Below are 16,499 nucleotides of genomic sequence, written 5' to 3' on the forward strand. Positions count from 1 at the left end.
AACAATAAATTAAGAGGAAGGAACTAAATTCTGTGGAGGTGACACTTGGTAAAGTAACTTCCCTTTTAAAATAAGGGCCTTGCCTTATTATGAGGACCATCATTTTTTATTTCCATGCATCTGAAAATCACTGTTGAAGAGTGAAAATCATGAGAGCAGAGGCATCTTTTCGTCTTTTTCTGGGGTGCTTCTGTGAAGGAGGGCAGTGGGGTGCCCTCCCCGAGACCCAGAGGGGCCGGACTTGGTGGGGGGCAGGAAGCAGCTCCCTGTCACTGCCCTGCTGTCTTAGGGCCACTTCCAGGCTCTCACGTTATCGCTCGCTTTTCCTTCCCGTGTGCTTCGAACGCTTGCATCTGTGTCCCTGCACTTAATCTTCACTGCACTCCTACGACCATCCTGCTCATTTTCCTGTGTCCTTTTATATTGACATATAGTTTGATAAACAATATTGGTTTCAAAAATACAGCATAGCCATTCAACTATAATCCATGTTATTACATACTCACCCAACTCGTGTAGTTACTATTTGACAAGTTAGAAAGCTGTTACAGAGCTACTGACTGTGTTCCCTGTGCTATATTCTCTTTCATTCCCTTGACTAACCTAAATATGATTAGGATTTTGTGCCTCTTTATCCCCTTCATGTATCTCACCCACTTACCTCAGTCTCTCCCCCGTGGTAACCACCTGTCACTTCCCAGTGTCTTAAAGACTTTTTCTGTTTTCTTCATCTGTCTTGTTTGTATTTCATGTGTAAGTAAAGTCATACTGTATTTGTTTCCTCTGCCTGGCTCATTTCACTTAACATTATACCCTCTAGGTCAATCCATGTAGTTGCAAATGGCAAGAATTCCTTCTTTTTATGGCTGAATAATACTCCACTGTGTCTATGCACCACCTCTTCTCTATCCATTACCTGCTGATGGATACTTTGGTTCCTTCCATATCTTAGCTACTGTGAATAATACAGCATTAAGTATAGGGGTGCAAATATCTTTTCAAGTCAGGGAGTTAGTTATTTTCCTGGTAAATTCCTAGAACTGTAGTTGCAGGGTCTTTGGTGTTTCTAACTGTAGGTTTTGGATGAGCCTCCAGACTGGTTTCCAAAGAAGCTGGACCTGTTTATTCTCCCACCAATGTGTAGGAGCGTTCCCTTTTCTCCACATTCTTGCCAACACTTGATATTTCTTGTCTTTTGGATAGCGGCCATTCTGACTCATGTGAGATGGTATCTCTCTATGGTTTTGATTTGTATTTGCCTGATGATTAGTGATATGGAACATTTTTTTATGTGCCTTTGGTTATCTGTATGTGTTCTTTGAAAAAATGTCTATTCAGGTTCTCTGCCAATTTTTTCTATTGGGTTTTTTGGTTTTTATTGTTTTGAGTCATATGAGTTCTTTTTTTAGTTTTGGTGTTATTAATGTACAATTACATGAACAACTTTATAGTTACTAGACTCCCTGCATTATCAAGTCCCCACCACATAACCCATTACAGTCACTGTCCATCAGCGTAGTAAGGTGCTATAGAATCACTACTTGTCTTCTCTGTGTTGTACTGCCTTCCCCATGAAACCCCTGCATATGTGTTCTAATTGTAATGCCCCGTTTTCCCCCTTACCCCTCCCTTCCCACCCACCCTCCCCAGTCCCTTTCCGTCTGGTAACTGTTAGTCCTTTCTTGGGTTCTGTGAGTCTGCTGCTGTTTTCTTCCTTCAGGTTTTTCTTTGTCCTTATACTCCATAGATGAGTGAAATCATTTGAAAGTTGTCTTTCTCTGCCTGGCTTTTTTCACTGAGCATAATACCCTCAAGCTCCATCCATGTTGTTGCAAATGGTAGGATTTGTTTTCTTCTTATGACTGAATAATATTCCATTGTGTATATGTACCACCTCTTCTTTATCCATTCATCTACTGATGGACACTTAGGTTGCTTCCATTTCTTGGCTATTGTAAATAGTGCTCCAATAAACATAGGGGTACATATGTCTTTTTTTTTTGTATCATTAATCTACAATTATATGAAGAACATCATATTTACTAGGCTACCCCCTTCACTATTCCCCCCCACATACCCCTTCACAGTCACTGTCCATCACTACTTGTCTTCCCTGTGTTGTAGATCCTGCCCTGTACTCCCCCCCACACACACATTGTACATGCTAAATGCAATGCCCCCTTTCCTTTTCCTGGCGTTATCCCTCCCTTCCCCCCATCCTCCCCAGTCCATTTCCCTTTGGTAACAGTGAGTCCATTCGTGAGTTCTGTGATTCTGCTGCTGTTTTGTTCCTTCAGTTTTCCTTTGTTCTTATACTCCACATATGAGTGAAATCATTTGATGCTTGTCTTTCTCTGCCTGGCTTATTTTACTGAGCATAATACCCTCTAGCTTCATCCATGTTGCTGCAAATGGTAGGATCTGTTTTTTTCTTATGGCTGAGTAATATTCCATTGTGTATATGTACCACATCTTCTTTATCCATTCGTCTACTGATGGGCATTTAGGTTGCTTCCATATCTTGGCTATTGTAAATTGTGCAGCAATAAACATAGGGGTGCATCTGTCTTTTTCAAACTGGAGTGCTGCATTCTTAGGGTAAATTCATAGATGTGGAATTCCTGGGTCAAATGGTATTTCTATTTTGAGCATATTGAGGAACCTCCATACTGTTTTCCACAATGGTTGAACTAATGTACATTCCCACCAGCAGTGTAGGAGGGTTCTCCTTTCTCCACAACCTTGCCAACATTTGTTGTTGATGGTCTTTTCAATGATGGTGATCCTTACTGGTCTGATGTGATATCTCACTGTGGTTTTTATTTGCATTTCTCTTATGACAACCGATGTGGAGCATCTTTTCATGTGTCTGTTGGCCATCTGAATATCTTCTTTAGATAACTGTCTTTTCAGATCCTCTGCCCATTTTTTAATTGGATTATTTGCTTTTTGTTTGTTGAGGTGTCTGAGCTCTTTATATATTTTGGATGGCAAGCCTTTATCGGATCTGTCATTATGAATATATTCTCCCATACTGCAGGATACCTTTTTGTTCTATTGATGGTGTCACATGCTGTACAGAAGCTTTTTAGCTTGATATAGTCCCACTTGTTCATTTTTGCTTTTGTTTCCCTTGCCCGGGGAGATATTTTCATGAAGAAGTCACTCATGTTTATGTTCATGAGATTTTTGCCTATGTTTTTATCTAAGAATTTTATGGTTTCATGACTTACATTCAGGTCTTTGATTCATTTCGAATTTACTTTCGTGTATTGGGTTATACAGTGATTCAGTTTCATTCTCTTACATGTAGCTGTCCAGTTCTGCCAGCACCATCTGTTGCAGAGACTGTCATTTCCCCATTGTATGTCCATGGCTCGTTTATTGTGTATTAATTGGCCACATATGTTTGGGTTAATATTTGGAGTCTCTATTCTGTTCCACTGGTCTGTGGCACTGTTCTTGTGCCAGTACCAGATTGTCTTGATTAGTGGCTTTGTAGTAGAGCTTGAAGTTGGGGAGCAAGACCCCCCCCTGCTTTATTCTTCCTTCTCAGAATTGCTTTGGCTCTTTGGGGTCTTTAGTGGTTCCATATGAATTTTTGAACTATTTGTGCTAGTTCATTGAAGAATGCTGTTGGCAATTTGATAGGGATTGCATCAAATCTGTATATTGCTTTAGGCAGGATGGCCATTTTGACGATACTAATTCTTCCTAGCCAGGAGCATGGGATGAGTTTCCATTTGTTAGCGTCCCCTTTAATTTCTCTTAAAAGTGTCTTATAGTTTTCAGGGTATAGGTCTTTCACTTCCTTGGTTAGGTTCACTCCTAGGTATTTTATTCTTTTTAATGCTATTGAGAATGGAATTGTTTTCCTGATTTCTCTTTCTATTGGTTCATTGTTGGTGTATAGGAGAGCCACAGATTTCTGTGTGTTAATTTTGTATCCTGCAACTTTGCTGAATTCCGATATTAGTTCTAGTCATTATTGAGTGGAGTCCTTAGGGCTTTTTATGAACAATATCATGTCATCTACAAATAGTGACTTCTTCTTTACCAATCTGGATTCCTTGTATTTCTTTTTTTTGTCTAATTGCCATGGCTTGGACCTCCAGTACTATGTTGAATAACAGTGGAGAGAGTGGGCATCCCTGTCTTTTTCCTGATCTCAGAGGAAAAGCTTTCAGCCTCTCACTGTTCAGTATGATGTTGGCTGTGGGTCTATCATATATGGCCTTTATTATGTTGAGGTACTTGCCCTGTATGCCCATTTTGTTGAGAGTTTTTATCAAGAATGGATGTTGAATTTTGTTGAATGCCTTTTCAGCATCTATGGAGATGATCATGTGGTTTTTGTCCTTCTTTTTGTTGATGTGGTGTATGATGTTGATGGATTTTCGAATGTTGTACCATCCTTGCATCCCTTGGATGAATCCCACTTGGTCATGGTGTATGATCCTCTTGATGTATTTTTGAATTCAGTTTGATAATATTTTGTTGAGTATTTTTGCATCTACGTTCATCAGGGATATTGGTCTGTAGTTTTCTTTTTTGGTGGGGTCTTTGCCTGGTTTTGTTATTAGGGTGATGTTGACTTCATAGAATGAGTTTGGGAGTATTCCCTCCTCTTCTATGTTTTGGAAAACTTTAAGGAGAATGGGTACTATGTCTTCTCTGTATGTCTGATAAAATTCTGATGGAAATTCATCTGGACCGAGGGTTTTGCTCTTGGGTAGTTTTTTGATTACCGCTTCAATTTCGTTGCTGGTAATCGGTCTTTTTAGATTTTGTGATTCTTCCTTGGTCAGTCTTGGAAGGTTGTATTTTTCTAGGAAGTTGTCCATTTCTCCTATGTTTTCCAGCTTGTTAGCTTGTAGGTTTTCATAGTATTCTCTAATAATTCTTTGTATTTCTGTGGGGTCCGTCGTGATTTTTCCTTTCTTGTTTCTGATTCTGTTGATGTGTGTTGATTCTCTTTTTCTCTTAATAAGTCTTGCTAGAGGCTTTTCTATTTTGTTTATTTTCTTGAAGAACCAGTTCTTGGTTTCATTGATTTTTTTCTATTGTTTCATTCTCAATTTTATTTATTTCTTCTATGATCTATATCATGTCCCTCCTTCTGCTGACATTAGGCCTCATTTGTTCTTCTTTTTCCAATTTCGATAATTGTGACATTAGATTATTCATTTGGGTTTGTTCTTCCTTCTTTTAATATGCCTGGAGTGCTATATACTTTCCTCTTCAGACTGCTTTCTCTGCATCCCACCGAAGTTAGGGCTTTGTGTTGTTGTTGTCATTTGTTTCCATATATTGCTGCATTTCCATTTTAATTTGGTCGTTGATCCATTGATTACTTAGGAGCATGTTGTTAAGCCTCCATGTGTTTGTGAGCCTTTTTGCTTTCTTTGTACCATTAATTTCTAGTTTTATACCTTTGTTGTCTGAGAAGTTGGTTGGTAGGATTTCAATCTTTTGGAATTTACTGAGGCTCTTTTTGTGACCTAGTATGTGTTCTATTCTGGATAATGTTCCATGTGCACTTGAGAAGAATGTGTATCCTGTTGCTTTTGGATGTAGAGTTCTATAGATGTCTATTAGGTTCATCTGTTCTAATGTTTTGCTCAGTGCCTCTGTGTCCTTACTTATTTTCTGTCTGGTATATCTGTCCTTTGGATTGAATGGTGTGTTAAAGTCTCCCAAAATGAATGCATTGCACTCTATTTCCTCCTTTAATTCTGTTAGTATTTGTTTCACACATGCTGGTGCTCCTGTATTGGGTGCATATATGTTTATAATGGTTATATCCTCTTGTTTGACTGAGTCTTTTATCATTATGTAATGTCCTTCTTTATCTCTTGTTACTTTCTTTGTTTTGAAGTCTATTTTGTCTGATACTAGTACTGTAACACCTGCTTTTTCTCCTTGTTGTTTGCATGAAATATCTTTTTCCATACCTTGACTTTTAGTCTGTGCATATCTTTGGGTTTGAGGTGAGTCTCTTGTAAGCAGCATATAGATGGGTCTTGCTTTTTTATCCATTCTATTACTCTGTGTCTTTTTATTGGTGCATTCAGTCCATTTACATTTAGCGTGATTATTGAAAGATATGTACTTTTTGCCATTGCAGGCTTTAAATTTGTGGTTACCAAGGGTTCAAGGTTAGCTTCTTTACTGCCGTACTGTCTAACTTAACTCACTTATTGAGCTATTGTAAACACAGTCTGGTCATTCTTTATTTCTGTCCCTTCTTTTTCATCCTCCTCCATTCTTCATATGTTTGGTATTTTGTTCTGTGCTCTTTTTAGGAGTGCTCCCATCTAGAGCATTCCCTTTAAGATACTCTGTAGAGGTGGTTTGTGGGAGGCAAATTCCCTCAACTTTTGCTTGTCTAGGAATTGCTTAATCCCTCCTTCATATTTAAATGATAATCATTCTGGATACATTATCCTTGTTCAAGGTCCTTCTGTTTCATTGCATTAAATATATCATGCCATTCTCTTCTGGCCTGTAAGGTTTCTGTTGAGAAGTCTGATGATAGCCTGATGGGTTTTCCTTTGTAGGTGACCTTTTTTCTCTCTCTGGCTGCCTTTAATACTCTGTCCTTGTCCTTGATCTTTGCCATTTTAATTATTATGTGTTTTGGTGTTGTCCTCTTTGGGTCCCGTCTCTCGGGAGTTCTGTGTGCCTCTGTAGTCTGAGCAACTATTTCCTCCCCCAGTTTGGGGAAGTTCTGAGCAATTATTTCTTCAAAGACACTTTCTATCCCTTTTTCTCTCTCTTCTTCTGGTACCCCTATAATGCAGATATTGTTCCTTTTGGATTGGTCACACTGTTCTCTTAATATTGTTTCATTCCTGGACATCCTTTTATCTCTCTCTGCATCAGCTTCTATGCGTTCCTGTTCTCTGGTTTCTAGTCTTTTAATGGCCTCTTGCATCCCATCCATTCTGCTTTTAAGCCCTTCCAGAGATTGTTTTATTTCTGTAGTCTCCCTCTGTACTTGATCCTTTAGCTCTTGCAGATCCATCAGCATGCTTATGATTTTTATTTCAAATTCTTTTTCAGGAAGACTTGTTAGGTCTGTCTCTGCAGATCCTCTCTCAGTTGTTGTCTGGACTATTTTCAACTGGACTAAGTTTTTATGGCTTTTCATGGTGATATCGGTGGCAGTAGGCAGGTCGCATGCGTGTTAGTGGGGAGAAGTCCTTTCCTGCTTGCTGGAATCCTTGCCCTTCTCTGCTGCCTGTGTCAGTTACCCGCACTCCTGGAGCAGCCACTGGGTTAATCCCCTAAGCTGCTGTGGGTGGTGTCTCTGTCAGAGCAGTGCAGCAACCTGCAGGGAGTGGCAGGCACACAGGGTGTGCTCCTCCATGATAGTGGCACCCCTGCCGGGCAGCTGTGTGCCAGCAGTGGCCTTTGGGTCTGGCCCGATTGGCTGTGTATTGGGCTGGGATTCCAGTAGGCTGCTGGGAGTGCGGCTGCTCCTGGGCTGCTCCTCTGCCACCACTGCCAGCTCCCGCGGGCTGCTCCCATGCCCCTCTGGTGCCACCTACACTGGCACACACGGGCCGCACTTGGGCCCCTTGGGCACCACTGCAGGTGAGTGCGGGCCTCTCCCGTGCCCCTCTGGTGCCACCACCGCCTGTACGCATGGGCTTCTCCTGGGTCCCTCTGCCACTGCTGTCACCAGTGTGTGCGGGCCGCTCCCAGGCTGCTTGGTTCCAGGCGGGTTTGCACGGGCCAGTCCTGGTCCCCTCTGATGCTGCCGCCCACGGTGAGTGCTGCTGCTTTCCCACTACTGGGCTGGTGTGTCTGGGTCCGCGCCAGTTGGGGGAATGACTGGCAGGCTGTTTAGTGCCATGAATGGCTTCAGAGCTGTGCTGCCATCCAGGGGCTTAGGGTGCCTAAAATTCCCTGGGATTCCCAGCTGCCGGCTAAGTGTGCCGGGACGACCTCATCCAACTGTGGAGTCCCTGTCTCTTTAAGACTTGCAAAAAGCACTCGCTTTTCTTTTGTCTCAGGGATGCCCATTGTGGAGACCTGCCCACAGGTTTTGCTTTTCCCTTTCTCTAATATCCAGCACCCTGTGCACTGTGTGTATGTGCTCTGGGTGCAGATTTCTAGAGCTGGTTGCTTAGCAGTCCTGGGTTTTCACTCGCTCCCTGTTCTGACTTCTTTCTTCCCACCCAGTTCTTGGGTGGGGGGTTGTTTGGATCCCACTGCGCCACAGCTTATATCTTACCCTCTTCATGTGATGTTGAGTTCTCTCAGATGTAGATGTATCCTGGCTATTGTACTGTATCCACTGGTGTCTCTTTTAGGAAAAGTTGTATTTATTGTATTTTCATAAATATATATGTTTTTGGGAGGAGATTTCCACTAAACTACTCATGCCACCATCTTGGTTCTGCATCCTTGCATATGTCTTTATGAAACTAGGCTGTTGTATTCTTATGTTAAATTCCTAGAGTGGAATTCCTGAGTCAAATGGTATTTCTATATTTTGGTTTTTTTAGAACCTCCATGCTGCTTTCCACTATGGTTGAACTAATTTACATTCCCACCAGCAGTGTAGGAGGTTTCTCCTTGCTCCACATCCTCACCAATGTTTGTTGTTGTTTGTCTTTTGGATGTTGGCCATCCTAACTGGTGTGAGGTGATATCGCATTGTGGTTTTAATTTGCATTTCTCTGATGGTTTTAATTTGCAAGCGATGTGGAGCATCTTTTCATGTGCCTGTTGGCCATCTGAATTTCTCCTTTGGAGAACTGTCAGTTCAGATCCTGTGCCCAGTTTTTAATTGGATTATTTGCTTTTTGTTTGTTGATGTGTGTGACCTCTTTACATATTTTGGATGTCAATCCTTTATCAGATCTGTCATTTATGAATATATTCTCCTATACTGTAGGATGCCTTTTTGTTCTATTGGTGGTGTCCTTTGCTGTACAGAACGTTTCAGCTTTATATAGTCTGAGTTGTTTATTTTCGATTTTCTTTCCCTTGCCCAGGGAGAAATGTTCATGAAGAAGTTGCTCATGTTTATGTCCAAGAGATTTTTGCCTATATTTTATCCCAAGGGTTTTATGGTTTCATGACTTACATTCAGGTCTTTGATCCATGCCGAGTTTACTTTTGTGTATGGGGTTAGACAGTGATCCAGTTTCTTTCTCTTACATGTAGCTGTCCAGTTTTGCCAATACCAGCTGTTGAAGAGACTGTCATTTCCCCATTGTATATCCATTGCTCCTTTGTCGTATATTAATTGACCACATATGTTTGGGTTAATATCTGGACTGTCTATACTTTTCCAGTGGTCTTGTGCTGGTACCAAATTGTTTTGATTATTGGGGCTTTGTAATAGAGCTTGAAGATGGGAAGCGAGATCCCCTCTGCTTTATTCTTCCTTCTCAGGATTGCTTTAGCTATTTGGGGTCTTTTGTGTTTTTGTATGAATTTTAGAACTATTGGTTCCAGTTTGTTGAAGAATACTGTCTGTATTTTGATAGGGATTGCATTGAAGCTGTAGATTGCTTTAGGCAGGATGGCCATTTTGACAATATTAATTCTCCCTACCCAAGAGCATGGGGTGAATTTCCATTTGTTAGTGTCCTCTTTAATTTTTCTTAAGAGTGTCTTGTGGTTTTCAGGGTATAGGTAGTTCACCTCTTTGGTTAGGTTTATTCCTAGGTATTTTATTATTTCTGATGCAGTCGTGAATGTAATTGTTTTCCTGATTTCTCTTTCTGCTAGTTCATTGTTAGTGCATAGAAATGCAACAGATTTCTGTGTATTAATCTTGTATCCACAAATTTGCTCACAAGGACTACCAGCTCCTCCTCTGTGATGGTCTCACTCTTAAACTACTTCTTCACTTCTGCGCTGCACTGCTGAAGAGCTACCAAGCTCACCATGGCAGAGATATTCACCAGTCTTCCTAAAATTCAACACCTGTTGTTACGTAGAGAGCATGCACAAGAATGATAAATACCAATGTCATTGGGGTTTCGACCTTTGGAGAGGCAATAACCAGCTGCTGTGAGCTTTAGTGAAGACTGCCTTGTGCAGGAAGAACATGATACAGTCTTGAAACTTGTGTTACCCATACTGTCTCAGATGATGTCATAGAAATGCTCTAAAGGGGAAAGTCATTCCCCAAAGTTGCATAAGAAAATGAGAAGCATTTATACAGAAACATACTAAGGGGAATGTAAGAACCTTCTCATTAGCATGACTTGAGTTCTGTACATGTGTGTGATGACCAAGCAAGAGATGATTGGTTTGCTGGCAGTTCCAAGATGAATGCAGCGCATCTCGTTGGAAGGCTGCCAGCCTGAACAAGCAAAGGGAAATCAAAGCAGCTCAGAGCACTGGATTGCATTCTCTTTTCTCTGTGTTTGGATTTTAACAACTTATGAGCATTGACTAATGGAGTGATTATGTGGTACTTGAGAGTGGCAGTGGAAAATGGTCTTAGTAAGTGACACTCTCCGAAGAAACAATGCAGTGATCCATGCTACAATGTGAATGAAGCTAGAAAGCATTTAGGTGAAGTGACTGTTTTGTCCCAAATATCAACTATGGTGAAGGGGAGTTAACACGACCCGGGGAAGCCAGGTCACTTGACAGAGAGACATACAATCCATGCTAAGGTCTTGGACATCCAGAAGAAGGACTTTTGGGGAGGGAGTAAGCATGCAGATGGTACAGAGAAGGCTCAGGAAGGAAAATACTCAAGAAGCTGGTCCCTTACGAGGGTTAGAATTGTCCCAGGTGAGCATGTGTTGTAGAGCAGGGGTGGAGGGGGAGGCCTGTGGGGAAGCTCAGGTGGACAGCTCCTGGGACCTGGTTAATGATAATACCAGGTGTGCATGTGACCTCCAGGGACTTGTGGGTGGATTAAGTCACATGCCAAATGGTTGGGGAAAAGATGAGTGTGTTCTGGAAATGAATTTCATGGGGTGTGTTCTGAGGATGGATGGCCTTGAGGTTGAGACTGACTGGCAGTAAGACACATATGTGTGTCTGGAGTCTGGGAATGTTCTGGGCAGGTGACACATATTGGGGATTGTAATAAATTGGGGCTGTGAAGGTTCCACTCTCCTGAATATGCTCCCCCTGAGAGAGAGAGAAGGAGGAGAGAGGGCAATAAGGCCCACTGAGGGACACCATGTGAGAGAGGCAGGGAGGAAGGAAAGGACCTGCTGGGGACCCTTGACTGAAGAGCAGGGAGTGGGAAAGAGGCAGTCATGCTGGAGACAGAGCACTGATGGCCACGTGTGTAGTCCTGAGGTGGGGGTCCTGGGACCTGAGGAGACACACCCCGGGGGCCAGTGTAGCAGAGCAGGGAGAGGGGGCTGGGCCTGGGATGACATCAGAGGCATGGGGCCAGATCCTGCCAGAGATGCCCCATGGGGACTGCCAACCCGACTCGCCCTGAAGTCTCTATTGTCAGCAGCTCTGTGTAGTCCTCTCTGGTTTCAAAAATATTGGATTTAATTGTCACATCTGCCTCCGTATGTAGGTGATGGGAACAGTAGTCTAAGGAGAGAGAAAGCAGAGTTAGTAATCAGTCTCCATGTGAGAAAATTTCAAAGACAGAATTGTTATTCCTATAAACTGTGATGACTCCTTGAAAATATCTGTCCCAGTTAGCTATATTGTGTCACTTTCAATATCCTGGCTCCTTAATGCTGCATACTGTGTAAGATGGCTCCACTGAGGAAAGCTAAGAGAAAGGCACATAGTGGCATCTCTGTGTATCATTCCTTGCAATTTCCTGTTTATTTCATGAATGGTTACAAATTCACCAAACTATTCCAAAGTCCAAATAAAGAGAAGGAAAATCTGGATGAGTGTCCTGGTTCTGATCCATGATAAAGCAAAGGTTATCTGGCTGCATAGGTTTATAAATCCTGGGGGATTTTGTTGTACCTTATGCCTGGCGTGTGCCCTCCTTCCCCACGGAGCCCCTTGCAGATTCCACAGGAGCTAATGGCCACAGGGCAGTGGTTCAGAATGAGCCCCAGCCCACCGTGGCTGGACTCCCTCCAGGGGCTGCCAGCCCTCCCAGAAACCAGCTCCTTACTCCGGGAGGTGACAGGCATTTTGTTACACAACCCCAGGAACCAATGTAATACAGGTGTCTGATGCAAAGGCTGGGTGGGGTTTGTGGCCCCTGGCATGAAGAGTGGATAGGACTATGGCCACAGCAGCTGTGGGGGACTCTGATTTTGGAGGTCAGGCCACATTTTGAGAAGCTTCACAAAAATAGGTTCTGGTGACCATCATAGCAACTATAGCCTGAGGCCTTCCATTTTTTCTTTCCTTCAAGGTGAGTCAGTGTGGGTAAAACTGCACCATTGCCAGAATCTGTTGCCTGGTCTTAGTGCATCTCTGTGTCAGTGGGTAATTACACGGGGAACAAGGGCATATCCGAATCAGAGAGGATGGGGGGAGGGCCCCTTCGTGCAGCTGGGTCATGACAGACCTGGGCAAGTAGAAGTGGACGACTGCTTGTGAGCAATAAACGGGTTTCTCCCACTTTTTTTCTCCCTTTGATTTCAGTTTCAATCGTATTTTGTCCCGTCTGGGGTAAATACTCCCCCCACATAGCCCTGGAGTTACATCTGATGGTAACCGGCAGGACCTCTGAACGTCAAGTCTGTCTTCATGGGTGTGCCTCTTGGATTGGTGGCCCCTAGAGGTGGTGGGGAGATACCCCGACCCCTCCCTGTGGATGGTGGGGAGGCCCCAGTGTCTGCATTGGTGTAGGATGCAGCTTTCCCCGGGACCGCTGGATCTGTGGGGCTTCCAGTTGGGGAGCCCCTAGTGGGGAATGGGTCTGGGGTAAAGCACCTCCTAGGGCAGTGGGGCCTCCCCAGTTTGGGGGACATGTGGAGACACTGGAGTTTGTCTAACTAGCCCTTTGTGAGATAGGAGACTGCTCTGACGCCCTGAGTGGCTGTGTAGCAGCCGGGGTTTTGGGATGTCTGTTTTTCGAGATAGTGGGAAGGGTTATTGAGGGGAGAGAGAGACTTTAGCAGGAGGGAGACACACTGAAGTACTGCCTGGAGGAGCTGGGCAGTGACCTACAGGATGCCCTCATGAGACACAGACAGCTGTTGAGAAGAGAGTGACGCCCCTGGAAGATTGCTGAGCAGCAGCGAGGGAGGAGGCAGCAGGAAAATCTGCGTTGCAAGGCCGTGGGTGAGGGAGTTGGGGGTGGGGGTGGGGGTAGGAGCGGTGTCCGCAGCCCTGGAGATGGTAGAGCAGATGTCGGGAGAGGATAAGGGCGTGGGGCCCAGGGCCAAACTGCCGCTGAGGCCAACTCCAAGGCACCAGACACTCCCTCATTAAAGGCTACGTGGTTGTAATTAAGGAAATAAAAAAGCTACATCTTTGGGCACCTCAGGGGAGGAGCTGCCCCTCCTCAGGTTGTGGAGCACTCCATGCTCTGTGCCTTTTATGCAGGGTGAGCTGATGGACATGGGCATCCGGTTTCAGTTCAAGCCGTCGGAATCTCTTCCTACATGGCTTTTGTGTCTCTGGGATATGGAGGTGGAGAACATTGTTATGCTGGGTTCTGAATCAGGTAGACTGGCTTCACTGATGATTCTCCTTTCTCTCCAGTCACAGTTGCAAGATGCCCATCATTCCTAAAGTAATCAGGCACTTGTGGATTGGCTGACAGCAGCCACCAGGACTGTTTCGCCTAATCAGGGTGATTTACCATACTTACCCACTAGCTGGAAAACGTATGCAGAGCTCCAGGAGGTGTCACAGGACTTAGACATGAATTATATCATCTATAGTATGGACTTCCATGGCCCCGGTGAGGTGCTGTGTACCACAGGAATGAGAAATCTAGTTTTCCATGCAGCTTCCATGTCTCCTTAGGTATCTAGTGACTGTTCTTGTCACCCACATAGTGCAGCACAAGAGTGAGGCTACTCATAGTACAAGAGAGCTACGGGTGGTTGAAACAATAAGAGCAGAGAAGGAACTACAGGCTAAGACTGAAAGGAGAGGTGCTAAGAGCCCCATGAAAGTCTCGAGGACCCAGATGTGGGTTGATTTGCTAAAGTCCAGGGTCGTGAAAGAAAAACTTGATGGGCAGCCCAATAGGATCTTGTTAGAACTGTGGCATGAATTAAAGCCAGAGTAGCACTTCCAGCTGCTCAGGTCCAGGACACGGAATCCAGAACCAAAGCCACATGTCCAACCTGTGTCCCTGCAAGACTTCCTGGGGACAGGGATTAGGATCCGTCTGGATCCTCAGCCCCACAGGAGGATGACTGGTTGTTGTGGTTTGACTGAGCATTGGGTCAAGGTCCCAGCCTTGGGGGATGAGGTGGGGACTGCAGGCCCCATGTAGAATTAGCAAGTTACTGGTCACCTGTGAATGAGCAATGTGTCTTGGTGCTGTTGGACTGAGGAGCTGAATGTTCTGTGATTTCTGGGAACTCTGAGCATTTCCTTGGGACCCTTGCTGTGAAAGATGGCTATGGGGGTAAGGCAATTAGAGTGAAGAAAGCCCCAAACCCATAGGGGATAGAGTGTTTATGCCCAAAGTAGTATACTGTGTACATCTCTCCCATTCCTGAATCTATTTGGGGGATTGATATCCTGCAGGCTCTGTGGTTACAGAACACTGCAGGTGAGTTCAGACTGAGGGTATGTGTGGTAAGGAGAGTTCTGAGGGGACATGATCAGCACCCACCTGTAGATCTGCCTGTATCTCAGTGGGTGTCAAATACTGAGCACTATAAATTACCTGGGGGACACAAAGAAATTGGAGATACTCTATAGGAGTTGGAGAAGGTGGGCATCATAAAGCCCACTCATAGTCCTTTCAATTCCCCAGTGTGGCCAGTGAAAAAGCCGGACAGCTGTTAGCGCATGAGTGTGGTTTACGGGGAACTGATTAAAGTCACTCCTCCTTTGCAAGCTGCTCTCCTCTCCGTAGTAGCCCTTATGGACACCCTCAGTCATGAAGTAGGGGCATTTCATTATTTTGTGGACCTTATTAATGCTTTCTTCTCTATTGACATAGCACAGGAAAGTCAGGAACAGTTTGCCTTCATGTGGGGAGCCTGGCAGTGCACATTCACAGTCTTAGAGTTCGAATGGGCAGTTCCTAGGCTGCTGCAACATCTACAGGAGAAAGGATGGGCTGTGAACAGCACCAAGGTACAGGGATCTGGTTTGTCTATGTAGACCTTGCAGTTGTCTCATTGGGTAAAATGAAGGTTGTCCCAGAAGCAGTCACAGACATTTCCTGGCTTTCCCTACCACTACCACTGTGGCAGGATTACAACAGATTTTGGGTCTGTTGGGCACTGGAGAGTGTTCGTCCTGCACCTGGCACAAATTCTGGAGCCCTTATACTGGTTGGTGCAAAAGAGCATCAGGTGGGTCTGGGGTAAAACATGTGCAGCTGCTTTTAGTGCAGGTGAGCCAGCAGTCAGGCCGTACAGGCCTTGAGTTTAATGGACTCACCAAGGCCCTGTGTACTAGATATTCATGCAACCGAAGACTGTTAAGGATGGGGCCTTTGGCAGTGGCTTGAATGGACATGACAACCTACTGAATTCTGGTCACAACTAGGGAAAGGAGCAGAGGTCCAGTGCACCTTGAAAGAGAAGCAACAGGGTCTTGTGTACTGTGCCTTGCTGACAATTGAACCCATCACTGGAACAGCTCTGACCATGGTAATAACCATCTATCCCATTGTGGGGTAGGTGTGAGATTGGATCCAAAGGCCACGGAGTGGCATTGCACAGATGCATACACTGGCCAATTGGGGTGCATATTTAATGCAGTGTAGTGCCCTCTCTTCTAGCCCCTGATGTAGAGAACTCCAGCACTTATTTTGGCCAGTGACATATTCCAGTGAAAAACAGGAAGAACTTGGTATTGAGCTATTGGTAGCCAAGAGTCTTTTGAGGATGGAAAAGCCCCTGTCCCTGAAGTTGCTTTATATAGAGACAGCTATGGTTGTGGGCAGCTCCAAAGTGGAGGGCTGTGGCTTTTCATCTGAAGATTGAGACCATGCGGATGGAGGACGGATTGGGGAAGAGCAGTTACAGGGCTGACCTGCTGGCAGTATGGCTCCTGATCACCCAGGAGCCCGTTCCTATAGTTGTCTGCACTAACCACTGGGCCATCTATCGGGGCTTCACCCTGTTCCTGCTGACATGATAACATGCCGACTGGATGGTTGGTCACTGGCCCCTTCAGGGGCAAGTGTTATGGCAACATTTATGGGCATGTGGTCAGACTGAAAGAGTTACTGTATGTCATGTGACTAGCCATTTGCCTTTGGCATCCCCAGGGAACGATGAAGCAGACACATTGGCCCAGGTGCTTTTGCTAGAAGGAAAGCCTGCCTCCGATGTGACCCAGTGGTTATATCAGCATTTGTTCCCTATGGGTCAAAAGACAATGTGGGCTGTACCCCTTTGGGGGGGCTTGCCGTTGTCCTTTGAAGGAGTCAGCAG

The 16,499-nt window shown here is 44.5% G+C and overlaps 1 long non-coding RNA gene across 3 annotated transcripts in view; it reads left to right on the plus strand.

The window, feature by feature from the left end:
* The window catches only part of LOC140848375 (uncharacterized), a 127,295-nt gene that overhangs the window by 20,974 nt on the left and 89,822 nt on the right, over positions 1–16,499 (plus strand). The gene's annotated exons all lie outside the window — the stretch shown is intronic.

The sequence above is a fragment of the Manis javanica genome, chromosome 3, assembly GCF_040802235.1.
Source record: "Manis javanica isolate MJ-LG chromosome 3, MJ_LKY, whole genome shotgun sequence".
Classification (NCBI taxonomy): Eukaryota; Metazoa; Chordata; class Mammalia; order Pholidota; family Manidae; genus Manis; species Manis javanica.